General features: G+C 35.3%; 2 long non-coding RNA genes across 2 annotated transcripts in view; both read right to left on the bottom strand.

The window, feature by feature from the left end:
* LOC124212506 (uncharacterized) overlaps positions 1–5,831 on the bottom strand; it is a 40,945-nt gene extending 35,114 nt beyond the window's left edge. The window contains exons 1-2 of the long non-coding RNA XR_006881669.2: positions 5,612–5,831; positions 5,078–5,200 (exon numbers count right to left, since the gene is read on the bottom strand). This is a non-coding gene — a long non-coding RNA (uncharacterized lncRNA). The remainder of the gene's footprint in view (positions 1–5,077; positions 5,201–5,611) is intronic.
* A 4,980-nt stretch (positions 5,832–10,811) lies between these two features.
* Positions 10,812–12,106, bottom strand: LOC124212508 (uncharacterized). Its single transcript, XR_006881671.2, has 3 exons — positions 11,745–12,106; positions 11,056–11,215; positions 10,812–10,937 (listed from the first exon to the last, which is right to left on the bottom strand). It is a non-coding gene; the product is annotated as an uncharacterized lncRNA (long non-coding RNA).
* Positions 12,107–18,691: the final 6,585 nt, after the last annotated feature.

The following is an 18,691-nucleotide window of genomic DNA, read 5'->3' as shown; positions in this document are numbered from 1 at the left end:
GCACGGTGATTGACCAATGAATTGCGAGATAGACTTGAAGTTGGTCCTACGAGCGATTTCTTTCCGCTGGATCGGGATTTGAATAGTCCAGCGGTTCTCAGTCTCGCCTGTTGTGTAATTCAAATATCAACGAAAGATGTTCCGTTTGTAACTTTCGCACATGGATTCGTACTGTTTGCGAATAACTTTTTTTTCATTCGGTGCTTCCGGCGAAAGCGGTTTGTCATGATTATTCATGTAAAATGCATCTTAACGGGAAAGAGAGATTTTTTAAGAGATGTGGAAACTGCTTGTTATGAGAATATGATGATGAAGTTACGGATCGCGAAATAAATGTCGTTCTAGTGGGTAAAGAAAAATCCCCAAGTGATAAGCACTGCACGATTCTAGAGAAATAAGGGCGCGATTCTTGCCCAGATAACAAAATCCATATTTTATTCCTAATAATATTATACATCGAATATTACGACATTGGTATTATTCGTTGTAACATTATTCTATTATAAATCTCATCTTTCTGCAACATGTTAAAGGCCTGACGCTTGTTACTTAATTCTTGTCATTTTGTCTCCGCAAGAAAAAAAAAAAAACAGCTCGTTATAATTTTTCGTTCAAATAAAACGTTAATATCGAGCACTCGTTTGTCAATAATTTTCGGTTGTAAAAAAATACGAATTTTGGTCGCAATTTTCTTCTACGTTTATTACGATAGATGGATCGGAGCATTTCTTCCTTTTTTGTTACTAATTTTTAGTATATGTATATATACAATCATAATTATAACCACAAATCACAACCATAAGATGGATGAGATAGAGATCAACATCGATCAACATCGTCAAACAATAAATCGTTCAAGGACAGAGCGGTTAATACGTACATAAACAATAGGTACTTATAACACAGAGCAACAGGAGAAAAAATTGTGTCCGGACAAAGTTTATTATTCTTTCAACGGTCGCGCATCAAAACAATGGAAAAAAATATATACACGCCCTTCAAAGTTTGTTTTTATAGTCTCGGAAGAAATAATAAGAATATCCGTTTTTTCCGTTAGTTACGGATTTTCATATTTCCGCAGAACGACATGGGAAAAAAAAACCTCTGTCTAATGCTCAACGGAAATAAACAACAACAATAACAACACGGCTGAACTTGTAACGGTTGCTGATCGTCTCGCTAAATGTGAGCTCCTCGTTATCGCATCTAACAATATATACGTTTTTTAGAAATTATCAATATTATATCGTTATACGGATAGAAAATTGTTAACAGAGGCGTACTTTTCGTTACGAATATATTCGAACTCCAATTATCGTAGATGCTGATAAAACTTTGATTCTCACTAAAGTTATATATTTTGTTTAAACTTTCTCACAGCGACTCGAATGATATGAAATATTCAGGAAATTATGTAAACTGCGGATTCGGAGCTGTCCGTGTAAACGTGAATCTGACAATTGCTAAGACATATTGTTGTAATATTAACTGTACAGGGTAAATTGTAAAATAATTAGATATTTGGAGAAACTATTGTTTTTCGCAAAGAATTTATATCAAATTAATTTGGAAGAACGAAGAAGAAAGAATATTTTAGATTTTGACTTGTTTTGTTCAAATCTACGCCGAATCATTTCCATCACACAGTATGGATGTTGTTTCATTCGTTTTTGATATCGTTTGCATAAATAACATAATGGGACATTTTTTAGGCAAATTTTCCCTATTGCCGGAGCTAATCCACATATGGCAGCTGGTTTATCTTCCTTAAAGAAGATGTCAAAATATCCACTACAATTCATCACGCTTTGTACGAAACTTTGTTACGATGAACTTTCTTTTCATTCTGATGAACTGAATTTGTGGGTGGTAAATTTTTAAGTTGCAACATGTTTTCCAATATTGTTATGGAAAAAATGAAAATAAACCATTAAACCATTAAACTCAATGCAAGCACAACTTGTTTTAATCACATAGATATCAATTACAACTTCTAATTGTTGCTTGGCTTATAGCATTTATGTATACCTTTATTAATAACATTATGGCAATGCCATCTATGCGCTCTACCGTTATGACGCCGGAGATAGTTTTATTATCATTGTAAATTTTTAACTATACTTCTAACCGAATACACGTGACGTTACAAGCTCATGCCATTATAACCACACCTATGTGTATAATTAATTTCGAAATTATTATACCAAGTAAAAAATCACAGGTACGAAATTTAGCAAGCGTAAAGGTTTTTATTTCCAGCTTTTAGACGTTACACTCCGAGCAAAGTTGACCGTCTACACTATTTGCGAATGATTTTTATTTGATAAAAAAAATCCACGATTCAATGACTGTCATGATTCAGTAAGCGAAAGAAACTTCTTTCGAATCAGTGAAAAAATGACAAATCTATGGAAAAGAGGAGAGACTCGATCCGTAAAAAAATTTATCCCCACACAGTGATGGTTCCATATTACCTCTTCATAGATATTACAAATACTGCAGGAATATAATGATTTTAGGAGATTTTCGTTGCAATTTCTTGCCGCCATCACCGATAAATCCTTTTTATTATTATACTTTATATATATACTTGACATTCAGGTCTATTTTCGTTAATTTTGAGGTTATTCAACGTTTGCATTCATCGTATATCCGAATTTGATTCTTCTTTACACGTTCAACATTCGCACGGAATCTCTTGCTAAAATCTAAAAGTGGTAAGTTTCGAACTTGAAGCGTGGCTGTCAGCTCAGTTAGAGATTTGATATTTGAAATATCTACAGGTTGGCAAGCGTGAGAGTCTCGACATTCATCTGACGCGGGTGATGCGATAAATACACCGACGTGAAACGTTCAGCAGATCGCATCGTGCGACATTGCTGTTCCTTAATTGTGGAAAGTACAACTCAAACTCTACTCGTGCACGGGAAACGGACACATTTGACGTAAAATAACAAGAAAATCTCGAAAACTATTCGCACGCGGTTGAAAATATTAAATCGGTCGTTGAATGCTGTACGAATTAATTGGAAAGACGACGGCGAGTAAACAAATTCGGAGAGAAAGGTAAGTTTACCATTTATCGACCTTTTTTCATTGTATTTGCTTAATCCTCGGTTTTTAAATTATCAAAAAATAAATTGGCAGTCTTTGATTCTCTAGAAATTGGTTTTAGCCGTCGAGAAATTCACAATTTCTGTCCCGTCGGTTTATAATTTTGATAAATAGAAGGGCCAATGACTGGTACGCTCAATTTACTGGGTAAATTTTCGGAATTTAAAAACCGACAAAGAACTGTTCGATTCGGTTCGAGTTTGTTTTATTCAATATTAAGATGAAGTTGAAGTTAGTAACGTTACCGAAATATTGGGGGAAATAAAATGATTTCTTTTTTTGCAATTTAGATGTTAATCTGAAGTGGCCAAGTTTATTTCTGAAGATGAATTACTCTTGCCTGATTATAACTTACTGTACTTTAGACATTCGTGATATTAGAAAATAACGCGAGGTCCAAAACTAAAATCACGATAATAACGCTACTAACTCAAGTTTTTTAAACATCAATTACCTTTGCTTTATTATAATTTCCCGAATCTTAAAGATTCGTGCGATAAAGATTTGCTAAGTCCCAAACTACAACAACGACAATAACGCCTCGTCGATTATTCGGATCGAACGTAGACACAGAGCGAAGTAGTAGAGTTTGAAAAAAAGTTTGATTTTTCAGCTAGGATAGCGATTGCTAAAAATTGTAAAAAATCCATGATTTCAATTATTCAGCTGATAAAACAACGAGACAATATTATTTTTTAATGAAACTCATCTAAATGCAAAATTGAAGTTTGTTCAATTGCTACGTATAATAAATGCTTAGAGAAAATAGATAATTGTTCTTAAAATTCGAAATATCGTTCCGGTTTCTACAAGGGCAAAATTTATCCGATATAACGAATCCCCCCCCCCCGTTTTTCATGTTCAGAAGAAATCAAACTTCGCGTTGACCGGTGTAAATTTTTTCACATATTTTCCCAACCTTCATTTGTGTCTCTTAAACGACGTTGTTATGATTCGAATATATCGAATCCACCTTAAATTCGACCTTACTGTAGGATACCTTGACCAAGGTGTATACATCGCATTATAAGAAAATGTTTACAAGCTACAACTGCTTAATCTCTATGTTTTCCCGAAACGCATATCCTAATCCGCATAAGACAACAAATCATGTCCTATCCAGAATCGTCAAACAATACAAGTCTTGACTTTCCGCAGAGCAAAAACATAGCAAAAAATCAAACCAATATCCCAAGACTTCGCAACGTCCTCTTTTTTTTTTGTTGATATCGCAAACGTCGTTACTTCTAACTGCCGTTTATATGCGAACTTGCAAAACAGCCGCGCTTACATAACGATTCCTAATTACAGTCACCGAAACACCATTGAATTCGAAACATTGTTACTTCTTCACTTTCCCATGTACATTCTAAGTGACACAATTAAGCCTCAAACTTGATTAATCACAAGGTAAGGAATAGCAGACACAAGCAATTCTCTCTAAACTACGTAACGAGCCAATCAAATTTCTAACAAACTCTACGTGAATGCAAAAATAAACTTGTACTCGCGTTGATTACATCGTAAATTAGCGTAACGACCGTTTTTTAAACCAGTTGATCGGTCGTTTAAAATTGTTTTTAAAAAAAAGTTTATTACAATATGCTACAAATTTTGCACCGGTAATAATTACTGAATTTATGGGTAATCGTTTGATTTGAGCCGTTTGAATTTCTTGGCAGTTGAATAATTGGTGTAAACAAATTTCTTCTGTGTTTGTAATAACTTATCAACGATACTCAACATTTCTTCCGATAAGATGTAAATTTATCATTGCTGATTCCGTTTTCATTGATTTGTTATTGTCAGTTACTCGGAGAAACTTCAAGTCCATAATTAGGATTTGTATAAATGCTCGTCGTTATTTTTCAATCGGTATGATATTTGCAATTAGCTTACCGCCACGCTGGTAGGAATTCAAGAAATTACCGGAAACATTCAATCGTAGTAAGGTATTTCCTACCTGTTTCAGACTTCATCGTTTACCCACGACTGCAGTTTCGGCCTGGATAAATAGACCATGCGATGGCAAACTCTCGTCGCACTGATTCCATTTATTGCCGTTTTGCGACGATGCTCCGGAATACTGAAAAGGCAAGTAATCGAATTCAGAAACTACAATAATATCATGTATATTTAAAACATTATCAAATCATGGCTCTGAAGGATTCATTGATTATTTAATTATACTTGATACATTTAAAACGCTTCTTGAAACTCTTTAACATAAAAACTTTCACTTCAAAATGTGACACCGAGATATCGTTTAACGAGATTTTGTTAATAATATTGAAGATGTTGCGTAGTTTCTTATCGTGGAAGTGTGCGTATAGAAATATGTCAACGTACATATTGCGAGACATTATTTTGTTCTCCTTGAAGCGTGAAATTACAAAAAAATCGTGGAAAATTAAACAAAAACAAATGCACAGTGATAAAGAATTTGTAGCGATAAAGTTTAAAGAAATATTTTTCAATGCGATATCGCACGACTTACCAAAAAGTTACTTGAATATTCGCACACACTGGTTACGAATCGAAATATTTTCATAGGCTGGACAAACTCGATGACACTTTCGAGAGACTTCCGAATGTTTAAATATATATTTACGCAATCGAATATACTAAAAATTTTAATTTACAAACGATTGGAATTGATTTCCGATCGACAATGTCTTTGCGAAAAAATCGTCGAAAATCAATCGGAGAAGACGAATTTACAGAAAACGTTACGGGAATTCGGATCGAACTAAAGTGTCGGTGGTTACAGAACTTGCAGTGTCTCGTTTTCGATATCGAAACGATGTCTATGGTGGAGGGGAGACATTGCCGCTCATTGGCCGATTCGAAAGCTGACCAACAGCTTCGTAGTTCATGCACTCCTGCCTCTTTCGTTTCCAATTTCTAGTAACTGTACAGAAATGAACCCCCTGTTTCGATGAGATTTTCCACCAAGCTCGATTTGATTTGTTGATGCTATTTTTGACGGCTGATGCAATTTTTACAATATACAAATACAGGAAAACTTTCCTACTAACCAGCGAGTAAAATTGTTCAGCCACATCTTCCAGTCGCATTCCGTCAGTTTTGCCAACTGTCCCATTTTAAACGACGCTCGTTGGAATGACTGACTGCTAAGGTGACGTCCTGGTTGATTTTGACTCTGTCGTATATATTTCCGCGTATCCAAATCCTCGTATTTCAAACGCAAAAAATGGGCTTAAACAGTACGATTCTATAATATTTGCGATTTCGCGACGTTACGACCCGGACGAACAAGACTTAGATTTGGATTTAAATTCGATTTACAAACCTTGCGATGTCACGCGTGCGCGGAAGCTGATGCTGAGTCGCTGTATCGTAAAATTACACAAAATTTTTCCGGCCATTGAAAGTGGCCGCTTATACCTCGAGAAATTTTCAACTAAACATAGTTTTTTTTACCTACCTCCTTATCGGGAAATATTATTGTCCGTCTGAGAAAGTTCCCAAATATTATCGGTTCTTATATGAGTCGACAAACTGAGATTACCAGAAAACGACATTTGTCAATTATTTCCACTTCAGCTCATCGAGGTATGAAGGAATTGATATTCTGGCCAAAGTTAATCGAAGTTTTTACTCGTGAGTAAATCGTTACGATGCAAAACTGTCTTATTCGCTGAAAGAAAATTGTGCTGAAATCACCTGAGATTAGAAGTTATTTAGAACAGACTGACATTGAGTTTTATTATGATATTGTATGTTAGATTGAGATTAAAATTTTTCCGGTGCGACTGTTCGAACCAATAATCGGATTCTTTTCTTAAAATATTATGTATCGACCGTTTGTTCGTACTTGTAACTTTGTTCAATTCTTGAACAATAATTCAAATATTCAAATGGAAAATTTTTTATTCACGATCAGAAATACGATAAAAGCTTGAAATGTCACAGGCACAAATTGCGGAGGCTTTCGCTTTAGATTAGAGATAATACGCGTATCATTTATCAATTTTATTATACAAAATATCACCAACATAATCATTAGTATCGAGTAAGGCATTGATTTTATAACAATAATAATCGAATTTCACCCTGAAAATAGTATTCGCCATCGGATGTAAAATTTTCCGACAATCGACTGCCGCTATTTATTTTGTAGAATTATTCTCACCTTACTAAAAAAAAAAAAAAAACCGCGAATTTTGAAGACAGAGATAAAAAAAAAAAAAAAACGTGTCCCAAAACGTGTCGAAAATATCTGGAAATCGGCCCAAAAGTATTTCTTTATTCAAATAAAGGCTTTTTGTGTCAATATTTTCATTACAAAGCGAACTGGTTGAGTTACAGAACTTTATGACGTAAATTCACGTGTAATTTATTACATGATTTATCTTATGTAATAGATTAGGCGTGCGAAAAACAATCACGTTATAAATTACAAAAGCACGAATCATCAGATATATTAGATCAAGAATCATACAGTGAAATGTGTAATCATTATACGATTTTTGATCTAGTACATATGATGATAAAATCTATTCAAGAAATAAGGCATCCTTCCAATAATCCTGCAAGCTTTTAAGATTCGTCAAAAGTCGGCAAGGTAATAAAAACGGTATCCGAATCCACGGATAAAAAAAAAATCTGTTGTAGCCGGAATTTACATTCCGATTAAATAACCAACTCCGTCTAATTGTTGTAAGCGCCGTTTAAGGCGAATTCTGGAATTTGAATTTCTGTTTTTTTGTAACAGTACGCAGGATTGCTGTATTCAAGTTACGGTGTTAAAAATGTTTGTGATTTTAATAAAAATTTACTAGGCACCAGAGCGTAACTAAATCACAAATTCTCGTTAAATTTGCAATAAAATTTCACATTGCTTAACTCGGTTGGAGTTGGAAAAAAATATCGGAATTTCCTAGGTAACGCTGCAAATTTACCGACTATCCAACAATCTACCAAGTTTGCAAAGTAAATGCTCTTGTAAATTTATTTAAAATTTCATCGTGGGTACGAATTCTGAGACTGCAATCTTGTCCTTGTGGAACGTACGTTGTATCATGTATCAAACAAAGTCCCGGGGTGAAAACAAGCACTACAATTTAGTTAATTATACACCCGTTCGCCATCCATGTTTCTTTCTTTTTTTTTTTTTTTTTCTTTCATCCATCAAATTTACAATCCGTAATATTGTAAAAATAAAACCAAGATTTATTGAATTTAAGGCACTGATATTTAGTGAATTTACCATAATTTTACAGTAAATTAAACATAATTAGTGTTTGAAGAATACTTGAAAAAAATTATAGTAAATTTACTCTTATAAAGAGTATAAAGAGTGTAAAACTTCCATTACAATTTTATCAAGTTTTTAACAAATTTTTGAAAAAAAGATGAAAAAAAAAGAACAACCTTTGTTCGAAATGGTTGGCATTTCAATCAGGCTTGGACCTGGAAATTTTAACGAGACTTTTCACGTCAATTATTGGAAACACACGCCCACGGCGATTTCTTACCCGCACTAGAAAATTGACGGATAATAAATAACTAGGAATTTTTCATTGCCGTGCATATCGCCAGTATTAATCACCAGATACGTTTTAACCATCGGATCGATGCTCTGCACTGATAAGCCAAATTCCACATATCTGAAACGCATCCTCTTACAGTTTATCGGTTATCAGACATTCGAAATAGAAAACTTTTATTCACTAATTCTTATATTGTATATAGGTATGTATATTGAAAATGGTAGGATAAAGGTGAAGGTCAGAGGGCAGTGAGTTGCGGATAAATTTAGCGAGCCTACAGTTTGGTAAAAACAATGTCGAAACAAAAAGAATTATACGAGTTGAAGGTTGAAGGGTGCAGCTAAGGTTGAACAAGTTGCAAAAGATCAAAGCAGTGTCCCCTCAACGTGGTAAAAAAAAAAGTAGAAAGTATTTTTAAAGAACAGAGCTCAGTTATCAATTACTTTTCAGATATCAGACAATTTTGCCTTGTTTTTTTTTTTCAAAGGATTGCCATACTTGGTAAAGAAAGATTTGAACATATCGTTACACATTTTGCTTGAATTTCAATCTTCTATAAGTAAACCCACCTAAGATTTTTATTTTTATCTGAAATTGAATGAAAATACATATTCTGCTAAATAAGCCGTCTCAGATTAATTTTCCATACCGTGGGAATAATATCATTGATTACGGTCATTTTGTCCACTAATGTTTCATCCTTCGTTTGAATTTTTTAATTTGAAAATTAATCGCACAAAATGATAAGTTATCAAATCGGTAACGGTCCCAATCAAAATCGCTAATCTTAAACTCACCCATGTTGAGTTGATGGGCTAAAGTTCATATCGTTTTAATGAAATTTTGTTACCGATACCCTTTATCTGAAATTTGTGACGTTGAAATCAACTGTAAATAATCATCAGATTCGCCGTTTCTTTCCTGATAATCGACGGTTAATTTACCATTGCCTTTCAAACGACAGGGAAACTTTAAATTTCTCAGGAAAAAGTCAGCCAACTCTGAGAGATATGTGCAATTTTTTTAATAACAGTTAGTTCAATATGGACTGATCTACACTTCTCGAAATTCTAACTTTTTCGAAATTTTCCGATGACCAAACTGATTCTGTTCCATCCAATGACGAATAAGTTCTGGCACTTATATTCTAAGTCGGGATTTGCACGAAGAATGAAATTCAGGAGAATATTGAAGGGTTGTAATTGGTCAACGGAGTTCTTAGGATATGTCAGGGCGAGATCATAGTTTATGCATTCCATATGCAGGCCAATATTAAAGGTACAACAGTTGATTGTGAAATTTATATACACTATATATTTTCGTTTTCTGTGTACATCCATATAAATTAATATTACGCTATTTATTTATTTATTTATTACTTTTTTTTTTTTTTTTTTTGCAATCACGGGCACTCGCCCAAGTTTGCCAGGAATAGTAAACTTGACGTAGTTGTTAGGGAGACGTTGAGCCCCCTCTGATAACGAATTGTAGACGCTTTATCTGCAAAAGCATCGATTTTCCTTGGTACGAGTCAAAGTCTTCAGTGTATACATATACGTTAGATTTCTCCAGCACGTGGTCGATTAAATTTCCCACTTGTTTTTGTTTATTTACTCCGCGTGTTTTGGAACATTGATATTTTTATTTTCTGAATCCTGTTTATTTGGCATATCGGTTTATTGAATCTCCGAGATGCAAATTCGTTCATTTCAAGATTTTCCCACTTGTTCTTGTTTACTTACTTCACCCGTTTGAGAATTCCGCTCTATTGTCTCGATTTTTCGGAACCTTTGATTTTCAAACTTTGAGCCGTCGGTTTTCCGACTATTTTATTGTTTCGTAAATGAATGGTTTTTCTTTTCTTCCACCAGGCAGGCACCGGGAATAAATTCTCGCGCATTTTGTTTCATGCACGAATATCACTCCAATAAACCAACATGGATCCATCGTTGAATCTTTTGACTAAATTAAAAAGTTCGTTCCCCTTGTTTCCGAGCATGGCAACAATTTGCTGCCGCTCCTTTCGTACTTTAGGTTGGTCTAGAAATTCTTTACACAATTGCCTCATCGTCGTGTACATTCTCCAAACAGCGAGGTCACTTTCTTCCCAACGTTTTGCAATCTGGAAAAAAATATTTTTTGTTTTTTTTTTTTTTGTTTACGATGGGGTAGAAACATTGGCAACCTGCATCACGAATTGTTGGAAAAGTTATTGAGGCTGCGGACCTGTCGAGGTTTAGTCGTCGGCCATGTCGCTTTTTTCTGGCGGACAGTAATCTTCGTCTCGATCATCAATCCGACTTTCTTCTAAAATCCAATTTTAAACAGCCATCGTTTTACACATACGTTCAATCAAGATATTCTAATCACTTCTTCGCACGTGAAAAGAAAATTACATCGGACATCATATGGGTACGCTTCTTACCTTCAGTCTGGCTTTTAGAAACATCCGTGAAATCTCGAGCTGTAGAGTTCAGGAGGGCGGAATATTTTTCACGTCAAATGACTTTGGTAACTCCAGATCACGATGAGAATTCTTTGAGGACATTAAGTTTCTGAAGCGTCATCAAGCAACTGAGTCATGCCTGAAAATCAAAGGTTCTGATTAGGTATATCGTTTAAAACTTACGGTTCATCAGCCGAGCTGTTTGATGCAAAGGAATCTTGCTCAATATTGCTGCCTGAGATTGAAGGTAGAATTTGAAAGTTGAAGTTGCTTTTTACTTTTGTTGTTGGCAGGCAACATAAAGCTTACATGTATATACATATGTAAAGTGTTCGCGTCTTTTTGGGCAGGACTTGAGCTCAGGTGAAAGAATTTAATCCAGACTAGGAAATATGAGTACATGAGATTAAGTCTGATGAATTTTGAAAGATTCGTGAAAAAAAAAAAAAAGAAACACGACATAGTATCGCGTTTGAAAATCAAATACCTACTCAAGACTTGAAAGAATCCAGACCAATCGAGTCAGATTAAGCGTATACTCGTTATTTTACGTTGAACAAACGCATCTCGAGTTGTTAATCGAGTAAAAAAATTGTATTAAAATCTCATAGTCTTATACAAAGAGTCGCAATAACTTCAATAGAACTTTTCAAGTGCTATAAACCTACCAATAGAAGATAATGTCTTTGAATCCCATGTCATTTCAAAGGACGGAGCTCTTGTTTAATCATATTTGACAAGTTTCTCAATATTTATAATTTTGCAGGTAGAGTTTCAGATAGTAAGCAGCGCTACGTGTGTCCGAAGTTTCTGAGCACACTCGGCTTTGCTCTTTGTGAGCTTCTGGTCGGTTCATTAATTTCATTACATTTGTTAGTCATCTACTTCCGGCATTTCGGAAGACTCTAGATTTTCATTGTTGAAATTTTCAATTTCCCTTTGTTCGTTGGCAGTTGTCCGGATCGTTAAGGCAACATCTGCAAAATAAAATATCTTCAGATTATCTAATCCTTACGAATCTTCGGTATTAATCTTCCCAAGCGCTATACATATCATTTCTAAATATAATGGAAGGATGAAACTCACGTGCTGTTTTATATTGTCATTTCAAGAGAAAGGTTTTACCATAAGATTGAAAATACATCCCAGTTCTGATCTACATATTTCTGCTGACCTCGCACTTATATTAAGCCAGCAGATGTGCCAGTAAAACTTGGTAAAATTGTTTCGCTGATGAACAAAATTGAATACTTTTATAGCTAGCAATATATTTTGCAATATATACAAGGTACAAAAATAACAAACATATTCGTGGTTTAGTCCGAGAAAATCGTTATGCACAGGATGAAAATAGCAAAAAGTTCCATTTCTGAACTTTTTCTGTCTATAGTTTATGAGTAATTAGAAAAAAAAAAAAAATATGTGGATATATGTATATTTGGATTTTTAACAGATAAATGATTGATTACAATCTTATGGTAAAAATATTGATTTTATTAAATATATTACGATCATTAAAATTATAGATTTTTATAAATTTCAAAACAGTATTGCCCAGACTGCAGAAGTGAACTTTTGCGAGAGACAATATTTTCTTCTGTTTAATATCACTTAGTGTACAGTAATAGAAAAATTATAAAATCTGTATAATCTATCTGAAAATTACGAAAACAAAATTTTAAATTAGTACGGGTATTGTTAGAATGCTTTTGTGTAAGACAAATTTAAACTGGATGCGAAAAAAATTTGTTTTTCTAACAAATAAATGTAATAAATTCAGGAAGGATAAAAAATTTTTTTTTCAAATTCGTAGACTTGTGTAAACTCATCTCAAATAACAACAAATATCTCATTAAACTTTCTACTTATCGCCGCGTATTTTTTGCGATCTTTGTACCTGACTGCGAAACCTTTTTTCTTGATGTTTACATCCGTTACTTTGTGGTATAGTAATACGCCATCCGTGAACTCGACTATTACGAACATTCTTTTCGATTTCTCTGCCAACAAATGAATAAATAAATTAATTCCATGCGCGTTAGCGACAAAATGATCACACAAAATACGGCTGACAACCCGAACTATTTACCCGAAGTATTTTATAATTGCTATATTAGTCTGACAGAGCCTTGATGACATCCATTTAGAGCCAGAGCAGCTTCCGGTCACGTAATTGTTTGAAAAAGTAGTTGGTCACGTGGTTAGCCAATAGACGGTATACTTCGTATACAATCTCTCATCGCTGCCAATCACAGATCTTCTTGCGAACGACTTTCGCATCCCAACGTGTTGTGCTTACGTACAATTGCGCTGATAAGGTGAAGGATGTGGCCAAAAACAGTCAAAAAAATCGCTGTAAACAGAAGTACGACTGCTCGATCCATGTCGGTGATCTTCACCGTGCGGGCAGTACATTTATCAAAATATTTTTGTCCAACAGTGGATCCTAGCATTGAAAACGGCAGTGACCAAGTAAACAGTATTATGGAAATTGTGTCCTCAAAGCAGCATTCTGTACTTGGAGAAGTCGTGTCCCCCTTGTTGACAATACATTTGAAATCATGTCCGTGTATACAAAGTTGAATATAATGTTCGGTCCTCGGTATGTTGTTGAAAACAAAAATCTATGATACATATTGTTCTAATTTTTCCCAAAAATCACTGTTGCCTGAAACCAAACAATAATCGCCCCGAAACAGTTCCAGATTCAAAGACGATCTCGATTGATTGTAATATGTTTGTTAAATTATACCGAGGATCCGATATTCTTTCATATAAAATACAAACTATGCTGGGAACGTAACAATATTCGGTCTTCCACCAGCCACTTCGGTGTGTCCAAGGTAAAATTTTCGGCACCAATATCTTACTTCTTCTTTCCTCTGCCACGAGCCACGTGAAAGTACGACGAATAGTTTCGTCACAATTAGAGTTCTTTTAACTATCGTTTCGTCCACTTTGTCGTTTTCCTTATCTGGAAAACTCCAGTGAATCCTCTTCGTCCAGGACGATCTGTATATCTAATCGTCCCCACGTCTTCTCAAATTGTATTTTTAATGCATTAGCACGTACCCTACCATGCAATATGACTTCGTAATTTTTCCATTTCTCCGGTATATTTAATATTTTTTTTCTCTTTGTTATTGCAAAGAAAGACTTCAGCAGTCGCTAAGTTTGCAGTAGAATACAAGGGGATCATTTCAGCAGAGCAGAGATCGTCAGAAATTTCTCGTCTAATTGATTGCACCTGTTCGTTTTTTGCGTCCCGATCAGGTACTGTAGTTGATTTTATGCCTTCGTCGCATGAGGAAAATCTTTGGAGCGTACTTTGTACCGGACTTCGTACGTAGAAGAGCCTGTTGAAAACGACTCATTTTATTCCGCTGCATTTTTTGATTGCTCGCAGCATGGCTTCAGTTACTATTTCCCCGTAGCCGGGACTTATTTCGTTGATACCAATGAAAAAAGCAATTCAAGCAGACTTACTTGCAGATTATAAAATGTTGATTTTTAAATGTTTTCACGCTTCTTTCGTTTGTCTGTTATTTCTCACCATCCCACTCACAAGATTATGTTCCCCGTGGTCCGGATATCTGCGTAATAGTTTTTCTTGAAGATTTCAGACCTTAAAGTTCGGTACAAGGTCCAGTTATTTTTGGTCATAGTCCCCCAAGAACTCCACGATCGTGTATACATCCATGATGAGACTGTCACGCCAAGTACGAATATGAAATAGAACAGAAGTAGAATTTATTGTAACATGTAAACAGGGCCTGAGATTTATGCGTTTTATTTACTACGTGAAAAAATTCTTATGATTCCACATTCCACCGAAAAGAAAATTCATCAGTTACATACCTTCGATTTCTTCAATAAACACTGACACTTGTAAAACACATAATCACGGCGCGATGTTCACGCACCGGCATCTCGTGTGACTCTGCCAATGTTGATATGAAACCCACCATGCGTCTATGTGTGTTGGAAATCTCCACGCACGTCATTGGCGAGTAAACTCGCGCTCTTTCACGTTCTGACGATATTCCAACTGTACGCAACAATGCTCGAACCGCGTTCGGATAGGAACAGCTCTTTCCGGCAATGAATGGAGACTGAAGCCATCATGTTGAGACCAAGATATATTTCTATCTTGATTCGTAGCGTCCAATTTCTCTCTCATTCGAAGTTAGGGTCGGAAACGTGGCGGTTTAACAATGGATGGCTTGTTAGAATATTGTAAACTGGTTCCATGATCTCCACTATGGTTCCAGGCAATGGATTTCGGTGCTGATACTTTTTTGATTTGATTTGTCCCTTCTCTTCCACCATTCACACCACGTATCCTCACCTCGCCGACAATATTGATGCTGTCGATTTGCATCAGTCGAGGCTTTGTGACACAGCGTAGACTATATATTTTTCTTTCATATCACTAGCAGATTCAAAATGATCGCGTATAGCTTTTCCGTAGTAGACAGTGAGTTCATCTATAAATTTTCATTCTTCATCATCATTCTTTTTTTACTACCACACAGCCATCACCTCGTTAAGGCTCATATTACGCAACAGCTTCATACGTCTTGGAGTCACCGTCGCCGATGTAATTCATATATTTAACTCCTTATAAATTCTCCCAACGCTGAACCATTTCCACGATCATATCGACTTCTATTTTTCGTGACGATCCGTAATGTTTGGCACTGGACTCTTGTTCGCGGCCATTCAATGCCCCAGTTTCCACCAATTTCCATCCCCTGGCACGGTCAGTTTACACTTCTTTTTCAACGGTTTTCTCGAAGCGTGCTTTTTCAAAACGGCGTACCTAAATTCTCAAAGTAAGAGTTTTCAAACTGTCCGTCTCAAATTTGGACACAACTTTCTTCACGCCATTTTTTTTTTTATCTTGCTGTTATTGCTTGTCTTTTTCTCTCTTTTTTTTTTTGAAATCTTCAGATTATAGAGCGAAAACCTGTCGAAAAAACAGGCAAAATTCCATACTTTTCTTTAAAGCCGCCGATATTTTGTCAGTTTTAATAAAAACAAAAAAAAAAAAAAAACCCGCGAAGTAAGATAGCGGCTTTCATACTGATTAATAATCTTTCGACGAATTTTGCTTTAGATAATATTGAGGACTCCTTGTGTTTCAAAGCAATTTTTCAACCTTACAAAATCGGTGCAAAAAGACGTTAAAAAATTTATTTTCTGTTCTTCACGAGTGCTCCGATTTGACGTTAAGGAAAAATCAGAGTGATTAGCCCATTTTAACGATGAAAAAAAAAATGGCGAAAATCAGCTACTTATCGACCCGATCAGCAGCAGTGAATTTCCCCAACTAAACTCCCGTTCCGACGACAGAAAATATATGCATAATACTGGAATGTGCAAAGCACCGAAAGTATTCAAACGAATGGCTTGTTTGCAGAAGTTCGACATCTTACAGTACAAAAATTTGAATTTGTGAATCGTTGGTGTCGTTTGATTTGCGCATTTTTCATCACCTTTTTTTAGAAATGTTATTTCTTTACCGATCGATCTTGCTACTATTTGAGTAGCGTTGAATGGCCCTCTTTAAAATTCCAGGATCGTCTTGTTAGGCCTAAAACTATAACGTACACCAAGAAGATCAAAAAAAATTAAAAATCAATTTCGTAGCAGAATAATGTACGGCTGGACGTTTCCCTGGAAGAAGTATAATGGGAATAATCATCTAAAATATTCGAGTTGTAATACTTTTAAATATCTTCTTAAAATATAAATCATACAAATATTTATAAAACAACTTTTGATGTATTCATCGTCTCTTTATGAGAATTCTTGAACAGATTTGTATAACCCAGTATCAAAACGCAAATGAAGAATGCAACGTCGTATTGTATAAATTCGTTCCGAATTATAAACTGACGTTATTTGGCGTATACCAAAATTCCTTGGTCATAAAAATTTTTCACACGGTACTCATTATTATGTAAAACAATCTCCAAATACTTCAAAGGTATTGAATGGTGAATAAAAAATGCTAATACACGTGATTCGGAACAACAATTTACCCCCGAAACGAAATCGATATGTTTTATGCACATGTCATTGCAACAATGCCATAATAGCCATACCGAATTCCGAGGATATACATTTCTTCGACAAGCATCACGATAATCAAACAATCGAAACGACAAAATGGAATTTTAATGTTATTATATTTTATTATAAGTGCAGAATATTCTAATAAGATGTGTAGTATAAACGAGGAATCTGTGATAAAATTGTGCTGCATACAAGAATCAAGGTATAATGTAACTCATCAATTCATAAAAGCATTAACCGAAGTAAAATGGATTCATTCAGACGACAAATGCTCGCCATCACCAAAACTGTAGTTACGTTTTGACTGAAAAGTTCCGTGCGAACTCTTTTACCCAATTCTCGCGCAACTATAAATCATCATTTTCAAAATTGTAATTCAGAGAACTGAATATGTGAGTCATCAATTTTTATAGATTTCGAGGGAAAGCAATAATTTCTGACGAATGAAAGTGCGGAAAACAAATTTTTCATTCCTTAAAATATTATTCATTTCGACGAAATGGTGTTTCGACTTCCACGGAATCCCCTATATCCAAAACAATCTGACTGCGTCGAAACTTGCCGAGGAATACACTTTGACAGCGAATATGGTACCTGCGATAATACAATTGCCTAGGTAGGTAAAAATCGGTTTGAGAAAGTACACAGAACTAAACCTACATTCTGAACAACAATGGAATTCGATCGGAAATTTTTTTCAACTTCTACTGCGGTAACTAAATCGACAACGAAGAATAAACTATGTTGTCGGATATAGCACATGGATAGATATGATGTTCTGTACGATATCCTACATCAAGGACTACTGAAATCAAATGCAGTTGTGGGGTAAAGGAAGAGTTTCACGTATAACGTTGCGGTACAGCAAGACGTCACCATTGCATTCGCGAAGTCAAAATCGCAATAACTGCGTCGTGTCAACCTGAATCGCACCGAACATCCGAAGTTAAAGATCGTCGAAGAGTCCGAGAAGAATGCATTTGCTTAAAAGAAACTTGTTTCGACCGCCAACTTGAAGATATGTTCACCTAGGCAAACATTAAATTTGTCCTCGCCGAAAGCAACTCACAAGGAACGTGGATGACTCCTTTACATCATGACGTTTCAGTACCAAAATGCAAACCTGAGTAAAAAACTTCGAAGAATTCGCTGACAACCTTTCGAGTTAAGCTTGACAAATTTACACATCGTCTGTAACAAACGGGTCAGATTATATGGCAACACGCGACGGAAAAGTAATTCACGTCATGAATTGCGTACAACTGTTCCAGTGAAAATTTGCATGATACCCGGAGAATTTTGCCTGATAAACTGCGGGCGCGTACCGGAAACGTCGGTATGTTTCATTCAACCAGATGCTTCGTGCTGCTGAAAGCTAAGGTTCACATCTAAGCTCTCTATATCGCATCACATCATCATAGTAGAGAATATTACAAATCTATTGAAATTTCAACATCCTCAACGTCAACATACGTCTCTCTAAGAGATCTAGCAACAAGTGGAATTCATTCATCCATGATCTCAGAACGCCGCA

This window comes from Neodiprion pinetum, chromosome 2 (assembly GCF_021155775.2).
Source record: "Neodiprion pinetum isolate iyNeoPine1 chromosome 2, iyNeoPine1.2, whole genome shotgun sequence".
NCBI classification, from domain to species: domain Eukaryota; kingdom Metazoa; phylum Arthropoda; class Insecta; order Hymenoptera; family Diprionidae; genus Neodiprion; species Neodiprion pinetum.
Note: the sequence above shows the minus strand (reverse complement) of the source record. Positions and strands in the feature narration are given on the sequence as shown.